This window comes from Wasmannia auropunctata, unplaced genomic scaffold (assembly GCF_000956235.1).
Source record: "Wasmannia auropunctata unplaced genomic scaffold, wasmannia.A_1.0 LD335244.1, whole genome shotgun sequence".
NCBI lineage: Eukaryota > Metazoa > Arthropoda > Insecta > Hymenoptera > Formicidae > Wasmannia > Wasmannia auropunctata.
Genome location: NW_012027646.1, coordinates 855,159 through 870,204, shown reverse-complemented (window position 1 = coordinate 870,204; position 15,046 = coordinate 855,159). Strand labels below are relative to the sequence as shown.

The 15,046-nt window shown below is 36.0% G+C and overlaps 1 protein-coding gene across 10 annotated transcripts in view; it reads left to right on the top strand.

The window, feature by feature from the left end:
- The window catches only part of LOC105457403 (beta-1-syntrophin), a 193,917-nt gene that overhangs the window by 146,468 nt on the left and 32,403 nt on the right, over positions 1 to 15,046 (top strand). The window lies entirely within an intron of this gene.

Here is a 15,046-nt window from a genome sequence, read left to right as displayed (position 1 = left end):
TAAGTCTTGGCCATAAAATATTTAATTAAACTCTTTAACTGTGCATACTTGTCACGTATAGTTTTAAAACTTTGATACTTTTATATTATTATCTAATATAGATCAAATCTTTGATGTATTTGAAAATAACGGTTTTTAAAACAATTTAGAATCTTTGAATGTGTTGTAAAGCAAAGTAGAGGAAGGAATGAATAGGTTTTTTATTTATATCTCATCTTGTATTGCTGAAGTTTTCGAAATTACTTCCGGATCTCGATCTATTGAAAGAATAAAACCTCGCAATTCTGACATTATATTCGCAAACAAAGCGAGATGACAATGTATTTCTCTACTGATTCATTTTCCGTTCGCGAAAACAATGGAATCATCCGTAGCGAAGCGAGAATAGGATTTATCGGAATCTACGATGTAACATTTTGGCGATTCTTCGTACACGACGCGCGAGCAGTAGTATGAATGTACCGTGCGGCATTGCAGTACGAATAACGAGTTAATAATCGCCAGCTGACGGGCGAAGGGAAGGGGATGAGGCGGTTCGACGATTGAAAAAGGAAAAACGGATGTTTGCTGGTGACAAATGGAAACGTGAAAGTCACGCGTAATGATTAACGATTCGTCGTCGTGCTCGAACAGTCGCGTGATTTGTTAAACGAGGGCGAACAGGCTGTGTCCTTGTTGGAACTGTAGATATATTATCTACAGCTATTTTAAATTTTCAAGAAGACATTATTGAGTTCTCTAAATATTATATCTAATTTAGATCTCTGTATTTTTTGACATGGTTAGATCTATTTTTAAATTATAGAACTTTTTTTTATTCCTCTGAATTTTCATTGAATTAATTCTCGTTCTTATTATCGTAAAATATTCTAGATTTATATCTTCGATCACCGATAGGGACAATCAGTGAAGTTTGTATGGAGGGTATAGGATGAGATCATGTAGATAGATAGATAGATAGATAGATAGATAGATAGAGAGAGAGAGAGAGAGAGAGAGAGAGAGAGAGAGAGAGAGAGAGAGAGAGAGAGAGGAGGGGGGATGTCGGGAAGTAGAAAGAAAGATGGGAGAGCAGGTAGAAAAAGATTAGTGGATAGGGGAAAATGTAGAATGGAAGAGGGTGGGGATAAAGGGTGAGACAGTCTGGAGCGAAACGAACAAGCGCAATTTTCTCACCGACCCACCATGATACGACTCGCATATTCCTCGCTTTGTGCGTGCATGTATGCACACGCAAATGGGTAGAGAAGTGTATACGCTTGCGTACGTACCTAGCACGCCTCGGTGACTTCAATCTATTTCACGATAGGCTGCGTATAAGCGGGTGCGGGATAAAGCGAAAGAATGTTTAAAAACTCTCATTCGCCAAGCAGAGACGCCTTTATTGTGTGTTGCGTATAAACAGATAAAAAAATGTACACGTTACACGGTTTGTACGTTTGCTTCCTCGGAGTTTTCTTACCAACGGAAAAATGAATGGAAACATAATCATGGTAAATGTTCTGCGATTTTATCCGCAACGTTTACTTCTAAAAGAAAATTATAGTAGAAATACAAATCGATCAATGTAATATAGTATCTTATGATAAACTCACTATGCACGAGATATGAATACATCTGTGTTATATCTAAATAAAATTACTTAGTGTTTCCAGAATTAATACAATTAGTAATGAAATTATAAACTTGTTTCAAGAAAATGAATAAAGAATTTCTACATTGAGCACGAATTCTGCAAATTCTGCAAACTTAAGAGACGAGAGAGAGAGAAAGAGAGAGAGAGAGAATTCAATGCTAACTGTATCCGAAAACAAGTACCTACGTTATGCAATTTCTTGAAGAGGTGGTTTAATTTAACGCGAGTGTTGCGTTTTTTCCTCGTCTTCGCGGCGAAGTGTGTTTCAATACCATACTATAAGAACAAGGAAACTCCTGGCTTATCCGAGAAGATTGCGGGCAGTGAGCAGGCCCGCCCCCCTCGAGGTTACGGCGACTCTTCCCGCAGCGCGCAGGTGTCGCGGTGCAATTAATTCTGAATGGAAAACTTTATAATCCAATCCCGACAATATTGCGGGCCGCGCGGCTAAGCAATTAACTGACGATTGGATCCACCTAACTCTCACCACCCGGGTCCGGCACACAAACGCACGCGCCAGCAGCGACGCCCAATCACCCCTCGAACCTCGATCCCCGGTCGACGTACCTAAATGCGCCCTCAAACCGCGCTGGAAAGAGGGAGAGGGAGAGGGAGGGAAGAGAGAGCGCACCGTAAACTATTTATACCACGCATAAATTTTGGCCGACCGACGTTGTGCTCGTTCGGCCGAATTTGCCCGAATTTCGTTGGAAAATTCGAAAATTCGTCGAAACGTCGGTACACGTCGATGGGAGGGGGAGGAAGGGGAGGGAGTGGACACCCGGCAGTAACCACCCTCGTGCCGAAATTTCGCAGGCGAGGAGAGGCGGTCGCTTTGGCGAACCACCGCCGCAAATCGTTGCTGCTTTTCACGTCAATTCGGCCGTCCCTGATAAAGGCTCTCGAACGATAAATTATTCCAATATAAACCCTCTGTGACCCTCCCCCACTCTAACTTCCTCTTTCTCACGCTCTTCCCGATCGATCTGTTCACCGAACCTAATATTACATACGTGTCGAGAAAAGATTTGTGATACTTTCAATGAGAATTGTCCGCAGAGAATTGCTAAAACAGAAAGATAGAACAAAATAGACTTGAAGTTTTAAAAAAATTGCGAATATTAATGTCTTTCATTTTTTGTGTGTGTGAAAACAAATGAACATTTTACGTTATTCGTACAAAACTTGTAGCTTTATTAAAATTATGTTATATTTTAGTACGAAATTTAGCAGCGTTTGTGTCATAAGTTTGTTTGTTTAGATAAAACATCTTTGTCTACATTCTTGATGTATTTGTGAAACAAGTATATTTGCATTCTTTGTTCTGCATATTCTTGCGGACCGACGTAAAATAAGCGCTCGTTTGCGCCACGGAACGGGCTCTTTCTCGAGAATAAGACCGAAAGGAATCCGGCGAGAGGATCGCGTTTGTACGCGACCACTAATGACGCACCATGTCAGCGTCGGCGTCCTGTTTACATAGTAAACCTTCCTCGGTTGCGCGCGCGATCATGGTTAGTCGTTGTCAAGTCCATAGAACCCCGTCGAGATTGTCCGCATATATAGAACTGTTACACCAGTCGTCACCTACGATTATTATTCAAGGAGACACCCCATGGAGAGAGAGAGAGAGAGAGAGAGAGAGAGAGAGAGAGAGAGAGAGAGAGATCGTTGGACTTTGCGTGAGTGCATTTCGTGCCGGCTTACGTTTTAAAGGTGAGCAACCTGTTCTTCGAGATCGTATTCTATTTAGGTGTTCACTTTTCGTTGCTTATTTTGTACGAACACGAATGGAACTATTAATGCAGAGACATTACGATAAAATTACTTTGCTATTCGACTTTAAATGTCAGAATGAAAAAAAATTTAAACAAAGGAAAAAAGAAAGAAAAAAATAGTTTTAATAGTTAAAAAAAATAATATTTTACTAATTACATTTATTATGATTCTTGAGAGGAATTTTATTTTTTTTCAGAATAATTTTATTGTTAAGAAAGACAAATGTATCTATATTAAATTTACATTTTCATTTATTGATTTTACTAACTTTATTATTGCAATACATAACTCTTGAATTATTATTTGTATTGTGGATGTAAAGGTATTTGAATTTATAGAGTAGTTTTACACTAGAGTAGTTAAATTATAGAACAACCTATATGTGCCTTTACACTATATAATCTATCTACAAATTGTCTACATTAATTGGCATGAATTCATGTGTAAATCAATCTCGCAATGTAAATTACGAGATGTATAAGACGTTATCAGTTATTAGATCTTTTCCATACATTCAGTACAAATTTATTATTAGATTTATAAGTAAGTGAATAAAAAATTAAAAATACTTACTACATTTATAAAATTATAGATGAACAAATTTTTTATAGATTAAACAATTTTTTCAATTATAGTTTGCGTTCTTATTGCTAGATAATTTGTTGCTAATTTGATGAAATTAGCAAAATCCCCTATCTATATATATTCATTTATTTCTTCAGCGTATTGTCGTGAATCTGTACGCGTATTGCCGATGACATAATATAGGTTAGTTACAACGCTCTGGCGCTCGTGAGGTCACACCTATAACAGATACTGTGTGTATATATACGAGCATACATACATATACGAGCGTGCACGGGATGACTGGTGTAGGGCTCGATGTAATGCGATTTGCAAGCGTTATCTCGACCCTAACGCGCCATCCGACCTAACATGAATTTCCATAAACACGACGACATCTGGTATTGTTTTCCACGCTCACTCGCGTTCCGTTATTAGCTGGCGTGCCTAATTATCTTCGAAATGCTAACCCGATGCCACGTGCACCCCCGGGACCGATTCCAATTGACTTCCCCTGAGATTGGGAGAGAGGGAAAACGGGGATATAGAATGGCACGCTACCTTCCTTTGACATCTGGCGCGGAAACTCGATCGGAAATGCTAACGCGAGTTTTCGAAAGACGACGTTATTGCGGCGAGAACTGTTTGCCAGGAAATGTAATCGATGTCGTGACGACCATGTGGCTTGTGCGACCCATGGGATGAGTTTCAACAGAGATTGTTCATCGATTTTTTATCGAACATTGTATTGCCCCTAGAGTTGGATAAGAAAGATAGTGAATTGTCCAAGGAAGAAGACAGATATCAATTATAAAAATTTAGTTAAAAAACTTACTTTAAGCTAAAGAGTAAGAGATAAAGAACTTATCAATTTAATTTAATAATTATATTTAAAATATTATAATAATAGAGATGAGAACTATTGAGTTACTTATATTTTACATAATGTTTTGGCATATATATTTTTGGTGCTGGTTTTGAATAGTTTCAGTGAGTTAGTATAAATTGTAAACTGATACTTTAGCTGCTAGAGAGGTTGAATAACTGGAATTCCTTGAAAATTTCACAAAATTTAGATGCAAATAAATTATTAAACATGTTTAAAAAATATTGAATACTGTTTAGGAATTAATAAGACAATTATAAACATTTGGAAATTATTAAATCAATGAAATATTTTTTATTTACATGATGCTTTTGGAATTATACGGAATTATTATAAAGTAGTGTAGTTATGTTTAGTATTTATTTAAAGCAAAGTTTATATTTGTAGTTTTTCTGATATTAATAATTTTTAACTATAAATTATTGTGTGTGTGCGTACCAATCTCTCCGCATCAATTTATTTTTTTGTAACGATTCATCGACATTGACGCAGCTTCCATGTTATCGATCGCGATTTCAATCTCTCTCTCTCTCTTACCTCCCCCTTCCGTCCCCCCCTCACTCTCTCTCTCTCTCTCTCTCTCTCGTGATCGTAAAAAGGGCGGTAGAACGAAATGATTCCTCAACGGAAATGTTTAGCGTAAGCCGGTTTTATCGGCGGAAGCTTGCGCGAGGAAAAGAGGAGTAACGTATTCCCGTAAAGTTTCCGACGTTTACCCCCGTTCGCCCTCAAAGGAGTTCGATAGGACGCCGATCGATACGCCGAGCATTTGAAAGTACGCGAATTTGCGTATCAAACGTGCTGGCGGTTTACGTTGAAATACGAGCGGAGCATCGGGATGCTTTTTTTCGCGCACCTCTCTTCGTTCCGTCGTCGCCAGGGCAAGAGTAAATATTTTGTCAATGCGCTCGTTACTCGCTTCTGTCCGTTCGTATCAAATCGCGTCTACTCGTGAAGAAAGAAGTTCAAAGGTTTTCGCTGTTCCTCTTTGACAACTTACTTGTAATCTAAAGAGAGTGCCTTTAATATCGTAACTGAAAATATTCATAAATTAACTTTGCGAACTGAAGAGAAAAAATACAAAATTATTTCTTTCTTAATGTTTACGAAATTAAAGTATGAAAAGTCTATTTAAATAATGAATGTGTGTGTGTTTATGCGTATATATACATATATATTTGGGTGAGTTTATGTGAAACTTTGAGAAATAATTTTCTAAAATACTTTTGAAGAGGCAATCTTGAAAGTAAATTGATTTAAACAAGTTATTCGCGCAATTGGATGAATTCATTATAATTTGTATTTTTGATACTTACAATTTTTTATGGAAAATTAATAATAAATATCTGAGTCATAAAAGTTAAATGATAAAAACACACTATAAAATTTTTTCCATTTTAAAATAATTTTTTAGTATTCGACAAATGCATTTTTAAGTACACTTACTTGTTTTGGAGATGAAATGGTTTATATCCTATCAATAATCGCCAAGAGCGGCGCTTGCCCATCATTATTCTCTAGGGTCACTCTAAGCTCGTGGTCTCCATTAGCGCGACGAGTCGCACATGACTGCGTAATGCCGTCCCACTTACTGTAATTCAATTAAAACACCTATGGTTATCCACACTCGCCATTTTCTGGTGACGCCGGAAGTGCCGGCGAGTTCACGCACGCTTCCTATATAGATTTTAATAAGATTTCTCCATGCAGTTAATTCTACGCGATGTCCTCGAATAAAGCGCTACTATAAGTGCCTGCAAAGTGCATCCTACCTATATCACGATTATAAAAGTGACTTGCTAGTTTAGAACGTAAAAAAGCATGTTTTCAATCTTATATTAATTTCGATATTATGACATAAGAGCACAAATCTATATATGTAGATAAAATCAGTGTTTTTAATTTTACACAACATTTCAGATTTGTATACGCGTCGTTTATTTAGCGAGTATGCGACGATTTTAAAATATAGAAAGCAATTGTAGTCCAGAGTTTCTTGTAAGTCGAACGTTTTGGGGAGGAAGCAAAGGGAACAACGGCAGTTTTCATTGTGCGACGCAGCCATTGTTGTATTCCATGGTCGTGCGCTTTATTCGCCAACCGGAGATGGCTTTTTTGTAGTCCAACGGTGCAAAACTAAATTATCGCAGCCGCGGAAAAACCGTGTCGTGAATATTATGAAATAGATATATCACGCCAAATTGCTATTCTGTCAACCGGGCAAATTGGATTGCGCAGAGGATCTCCGTAAAAACAGTATTGGAAAAAGTGTTTCAAACTGTCCCGATGTCAAATAAAAGTGAATTACGCCCCGCATTAATTTCTCAGACATGACCGTCCTATTTGACGCATATTGATGCACATTTGATGCATATTTTGTCGTATTATTCGTGTGAATCATCTTTATGAGAACTTTCTTAGTTATCCAAATTATACAAGTCAATTAGGAGAATTGAAGCAAAAGAAGGTCAAATTTCTAAAAATTAGACAATTTTTATAGTTTGTAAATTTATTTATGCATTTAGGATGTAAAATATTTTAAGATTTAACAATCAGAAATTTGATTGTTTGCAATTTAAAGATTGATGTTTTAATAATGTCATAGTTGTGTTTTCAAAAAATTGGTCTGTAAAATTTTTTAAGTAACACTTAAAGTGTTTCTTAAAATTTGTAATTTTAAATGCTATACTCCATATATCAGAGCTATAATTTTTTTAACTTTACTACTTAAAAATTCAAATTCTCTTAAAAAAGATACACTATTAGGAACAATAAATTATTCCGATCAAGAATTTAGTAATGTATTCTCATTGTTCTACTAAGAATGATTAATTTCCAAATTTGTTAAGATTTTTTGAAATTGCAAGATAGCCTGAGAGTTCTGTTTTTTTAATAAATTTCTACGGTGGAGAAATTTATAAAATTGCAGATCATGTTGCATACATGTGCAATGTCGCTTTATCGATATGTTCACACCAATACGCAGTCATATGCATTCCGATAATTTCACCCATGTGAAACAAATCAAACAAACTTCACAAGCACCACGATGCAGCGATGATAATATCGGTCAGGTCAGAGCGAACGGTCCGCCGCAGAACGATATCGGCTTTCGCGCGTTATCGCTGCCATACTGTTGGCGGGTGGTTTGAATTTTCGCACGGCCGGATATTGGAATGAGCATATAGAATGTTGCTCGGAAGAGACTACCAAACCTTCAGCACCGTGTTAGATATCTTACATCAAAAAGCGATTTTTGTAAAAATCTAAATATTCTAATTCTAAATAAAAAAAATGAAGACTTTTATAAATTGGTTGTATGTGTAAAAGAATAAAATAAGTAGTCCAAGTGAGATTAAAAATCCAAAGAAGGGCAAAAATTGAATAATTAATTTCCATAGATTTTACCTATGCGACGTCAATTGGGACATTTAATTTTTATTCATATTTATTATAATAAATATCTGTTACATTTATTTATTACATATCAAGAAATTTCTTCTGATTTATATTGGTTCAAAGAAAAATTATCCGGAATTAATTTTATATCATTCTATAATCATATTAGACGTAATTCTGTGGCAATATGAATTTGGTTGGCTTAAATTGTCCAATTCTGTCGCCATTATCTCGCCGCACATTCTCGCCGCAGATCTCGGGGATAATAACTCTCGAATAAAAACACATAATTTCAGATTTAACATAAATGTAGCTTGTTTTCAGATATTAATAGAATATCAGACAATGTATAATTGTTATTAAATAATGTATAAGATAAATGTTATTAATAAAAATTAATAATTGCGGAATAAGTAATGAAAAGTAAAAAGTTACTAAAGTTGTTACTTAATAAATTGTAATTTGAAAATTAAAAATTTCAAAACTAAATAATCGAAAATTAAATTATCAAAATTATATTACATAAAAAATTGTATATATTATTAACTTTCAAATGGTACATACAAGAGTTTGCACCGCGAAAATTTTTACCATATTGACATTTTCACAAAGTATCTGTCGCGGGGTGCTTGAAAGAAGTGTACCATTTGAAGATTAATAACAGACTACATTTTTTAAATAGACAGCTTTAATTATTATTACTTATGTAATAATGATTAATAATAATGACTAATTATGATTATGATTATGCATTAATGATATATTTAACATTCAATATGTCATATATACAGACGCGTTCTGATATATAATATGATGAGTTTAATATTTATCTTTTGCTATTTAAAATTAACGCGAAATTCAGAAATAAGTACTTTTATGTATATCGGGGAAGCGTCTGGTGCTGTTTTTAAAAGTGGATTATGCTAAGATTTGTACACTCTTTTTCAAAAGTACACGAGTATCAACAGCAATGCTATCAAACTGTTCTCCAGCTTGATTTTAGGCAACATTTTCTTGGAGATCGCTTTAAATCTCACTGACAAAACAGCTATACAAAAGACGCGCGTTCCTCCACTTTTCCTGATATTGAACAAATGTCTTGTATATTTCATAAATTTCATATTTACACAATTCTGTAATGGTGTGTAGAATGGCTTGATGTTTTTTAAAAAGCATTACCCATAGATAAAGCAAATGATTAATTATACTAGATTACAACTCTTCTGATGCAATTTGGACTTATATATTTTAATTTACATCTTTTTAACAGTTTCTAGTTTTTTATTGAATCTATCTATTTCGGATTACTGTTGCAGCGTCGGAATGTGCAATGTGTCGAACTTTCCTCTCTCATTCTCTCTTATTTTTTTCCTACTCTATATAAACAGGGAAATTCAGCTTCTCCCCTTTTGAATCTCCGTTGCCTTTTTTTTCCTTTATCGGTGTACCTCGTATCTGAATTTCTAGTCGTGTTTCCGGCTAGTCGTTTCTCTATCTCTCCTCCACACGCGCCTTTCTACCCCTTCTTGCATCCGCATTCGCATCTGCGCCACCCCTTCCATTTGCGCGCGCGCTTCTCGCGTAATTATTTCTATCCACGATTGTGATGCAAATTTTTACTGTTTCCCGTCGCGCCGGCCAACTCACCTCCCACCCAACTCTCTTTCCTTCTTTTCCTGTTTTCTCACGCGTTTTGTCCCTCGCAGTTGCTCGTTCTTACTCTTCGTGTCCTGTAACGGATCGTATTTTATTTCGCATGTTTATGTCGTTGTACAGAAATGTTTTTGTGTCTAGTTCTTTGTGACATTACCGAAGCAAGGATTTAGAGAAGTACAAAGGTAAATTAATTAATGTAAGAGTACTTGACATATAAATTATAATTAACATGATATAAAATTTTTGTCAAATAAAAATATTGAATGATATTATATGTATATATACATAAATTCCAGTATAAATAAAATTGTTATTTTTCCTAAAATAATATACGTCTTTATATAATTTCTTAATATATTTCTATATAATATTTCTCTATTTCTAATATTTCTATAATAAATTTAAAAATTAATTTAATATCTCTTATCATATCTAGCCTTTGTTGAAGAAAGTAGTATTCGCAGGGATATCTAATCTTCATACTTGTGATCGCGTTGTCTCTTTGGGCATTTTGCGGTTAATCCCGTTGATCCATAAAAGCAGTCTTCGCCAACGGGAAACAGCGTAAAATTAATTAACGCTGTGGTCCGCCTCATCATCAAAGGCATCTACAGGTATCTCCGACGATCAACACGGCGCGCATTAATATAGCTCCATTATTTTATCAACTAAGATTAATTAGAAGTTTACTTACTAGAAGTAAACGCTCGCCAAATTAAATAAGGAGAAATCACTAAGAAAGGACGGACTATACTATTCTCCTACTTGGTTTACTAGATTGCGAATGCACTTCACAGTGCAGCGGAGATACGCGGAGTTATGTTAATGCGCATTTTCGTCTAGCGAGTTACGAATGCCAGCATTGCCTAAAATTAATCCACCGGAAAAAGACAAGTTTTACTAAGTTTGGAGTCGTGTACCGCACCAAAATGAGTTCTGTATCATTTTGGTTTATCTTGACGAATACATATCCAACGTAGGCATGGAAAAGTTAAATTAAACTTACGTAGGAAATATTTTTATTGATATAAGTTTATGCGATGTTTACCACATATTGTGCATTCTTTCTTTTAACTTTTTAACATTTTTTAAATAAATAATTTCCTTTGAATTTTATTACAATTGTGCGGAATGCTTTGTCAGTCTTTTTGTCAACAGATATTATACCATGCAACAGTATTTATTTTACAAATATTCTAAAACGAAAGTCACAATTTTTTCACGAATGTATGTATCATTTTTATGAATATAAATAACAAATTAAAATAGAAAAAGCTAGAAGTTTCTTAAATCTTTCGAAAGAGTGAAGAATTAAAACGCTTGTGTGAAAAGTTTTAAAATGTTTTGAAGAAAAAGTTGTACGAAACCGAGAAGTGGAGAGAATTCACCTCTTGCGGCGTACCCCGAATCTTTTCTGTCGGATGCTGGTAATCCCTTTAATTATCCCAGACTATTCTAATTAAACGACGTCGTCATTGCCAGGAAGGCGAGAAGATTTACCAGAAACAACCGCTTCCCGAGAATTCACTAAACCTTGCTTTAGTTTATTGGGAAAGGGCTGTTTTAATCCTTTCGAAACTATCCAATAGTATCACTGAAGTCTTAGTACAAATGAATCAACAACGAACCTTAATTTGTATTAGAGCCGTATTAAAGTCGTATGTAGCAGCTGATGTGAATAATCTTGATAATAATGATTGCGTCAAAATAATTTTTTCTGAAAAGTTTAATTTCTTAGGCGGTGCCTATTCTTAAGAATTTTACAGATATCAATTATTTTGTTACTATTGACTTGTATTATTACGTTTACGTTACACAACTATCCGGATGTGTAGTGTTAAAGTACATTAAGTGCATTAATACATTCTAATTTCCTTCATGGTTTGTAGAAGTTAGTCAATTGAATTTAGTAATATGATGCACATGACAAACTCTGTCATAATTAATTCCCTGTTTATTGTGAAACATTATCAGTTCCTTTCTAATTAACGCGAAATTCGCGCGACGTCGATTACATGGTCGCGGCTCCCTCAGGATACGCATCCTTCTTCAGGAGTTCAATTTCCGTAACATCAGCTTACTCTTGCAATCTAAGTTCCGCCGTTCAGGCCGATTGTTCCCGCAGCAGGAACTTCGGGAAGCGGATCATCGTCGTCGTCGTCGTCGTCGTCGTCGTCGTCGTCGTCGTCGTCGTTTCAGGACCGTTTGCGTCGTCCTAAATGCAAACGGCATGAAGAATCGTGTGTAGCTTGTCTGGCGCAGTTTCCCTCTGAAGAAGCCGCCATTGCATCAGCATGGCTCTTCAACCGTGAGGGAAGGAAACGCCAGCCGGTGCCGACATCGTGGCTGGATTCGCACTGTAACTCGCTCTCGCCGTGTCGTCCTGGCATTACACGGCGGTGTAATACGCCGCCGTTGTCTCTCTTAATGAATAATCGCACCAGGGAAATAGTTTGCGACGCGAGGGCGCGTTAAGATGTAAAGATCTTAGGCTTCGTTTACGTTATAGAATCCTATTCCGTTTACACTACACAGACACGTTTACCTACTCTATTAAAATACTTTGAAAGTGTACGTTTTACTAAAAGATGAATTATTATTTTAAAACATGAATAATCTTAATAAATGTCAAAACTTATTATATAAAGAATTAAATTACGCACAAATTTTTATATATCTACTGTATATTGTACAATTCATTAAATAATTACAAGTTTAATTAACAGCAATAATTAATGTAGCAAGTATTTATTTGTTGGCAATAAACTAGCAGACGTTATATAAATACAATTTGCTATGATTCTAGTCGTCGTGTTAAATTCATTTCATTTCAAGGTAAATGTAAATATTTTTCATCAATCTCTTTAAAGGGCTAACAGGCACTATGGAACAGTTTAATATTTCTGATTGCTTATATTCCTGGGTGTCACGGAGGATCAACAAGAGAACTCCCCCGGGGGAGGGGGGAACGAATTTCTCTGATTAGAAAACGCGGATGTGGTTTGACGACAATGCTGTCTGGCTGTTAACATCTCGCTCACGCTCTTGAAAACCCCCTTCTGGGTACTTTCCTTTATAATGCAGCTAGCAGCTATCCTCCACAGTCACCCTCCACAACCACCCGCTTGTCTTCGGAACCTTCCCCGCACGTAGACATTGAAGCACGCGATGCGAGACGCTGAGAAAGCGGATGCCCGCGGACGAAGCGGGGTGGTTATCGGAGGTGAGTTTGCGCCACCGTCGCGCAGTTTATTACAGGCTCGTCTTTATGATATTCCAACCTTCAAAAATGCATTAAGCGCGCATAAAGAGACTCGGAACAGCATGCTGGAGTGTGCCATCTTTGTCGTTGTTGTTAGCAACGTTGGCGTTCTGCTGCCGGATGGCCCATCAAACTTTAAAGCGATGGATATCCTTTTTCTTCTAAAAAGGATCGAAGCTTCCGGTGCTCTGGTTGAAGCAAGCAAGGAATTGTGTCTCTGTAGACTTGGATGAGTGAATTTTTGATAACGGATATATATGTACCAAGATAAAAAATATTAGACGTTATAAATGAAACCAATGAAGAAAATTTTTTTTTACTTTAAATAAATAATATTTTTACGAAAACATTGTTCCTATATTATTTCTATAACTCCTAATTTAGATTCATTTATAATGATGCCTGTTTAGAATAAATTGTACAAACATTATTTAACTTTCACAGCATAAGATGATAAGAGTATTCGCGCGAAAGTGATACTACATACATACCTAAATAGATAAATAGAACAATTGGCAATATGTTAGGTTGGTAACATTATGGGTATTACTATACGTGGGCTTGGTGATTACATTGATAATTATTTGCTCCGGTAATATAATTAATAGGTACGTGCCATTCCGTGATAATGCCGTTAATAAGTACGTAGGATTCCGTTGATTGAACGTTATAGAATGTAACTAGGCACGGTTGCGCATATTACTTCGTATCACGTGATGACATTATGATGTTATAAGCGGCACGGTTATTAACGCCGCATGAAATCAAATGAACGGTAATAAACCATGCGTCAACGTGCATTATCGCTCGCATCAGCTTTTCATGCGATCCTGTGTCTTATAAACTTTATAAAAAACAGTTAACTATTTGAAAAATGTGATAGTTGCTAAAGCGCGGCAAATAAAGCGCGAAGATTCCTTTTAACTTTAATGAAGCTTCAAGAGATGTATAGAAAAAAAAATTTAAGAGGTTAGAATTGGAATTAAATTAAAAAATATATTGGAATTTGTGCATTTTTTGGATATTGGAGAAGGGCAACAAGTTGCATAATAAATAAATAAACTTATAAGAGGGTAAAACGCAGTTTTTTCCATTAAATAAAAGATAATTTCCATTTCCGTTCTTGTTTTTATCTTGCTCATATGTTCAGAACTTGACTAGCAAATTGGAGAACTCGCGGAAGCATACGAAGCGCAAAACAAGAAACGAAAGCGAAATCCGGTCGATGGAATGTCCGGAAAATTACGTTCAAGGGGAATCGCACTCTTACGAGGAAAAAGAAAAACGCAAGGGTGAAGGTGGAAGGTAAAGGAAAGGAATGGAAAGCGAGGTAACGAAATGACGCGAGCGCATTTCGATTTCCTTTGAGCCACCGTCTTCGTACGGAACTGTGGGCATCTCGTCTTTCTCAGCCCTTGCTCTTCGTCCTTTCGCTGCCTTTGTCGCTTCGACATTTTATTACCCAAACGCCACCCTCGTCCTTCCGCTCTTTAGAGCGAATCAGGCCTTCGCAGATTTTTCGCGGATCTTGGCAATCTTGTTCGTCGACGAGAAGCAGTTCGTCTCGCGGAAAAGACTATTCCGGCATAAAGCACCCTGCAAGTGTACAGACAAAAATGCGTTTGTGTAACATTAAAGTTTCTATACGGAGACTTGTACAAAGAAAATTAAAAATTCGAAGAAACTGAGGAAACTCTGATTATAAAAAAGTAAATGGGAAATAAAATTATATACAAAGAATTTGTGTGCGTATGTGTACGCATGTGTTGCTCTAAACTCATTGATTATTTTCTGTGATTTTTATCATTATTTTTCTTTTATTCTACCATTTTAATAAAATAGTAAATCATAGTCAAACTTATTC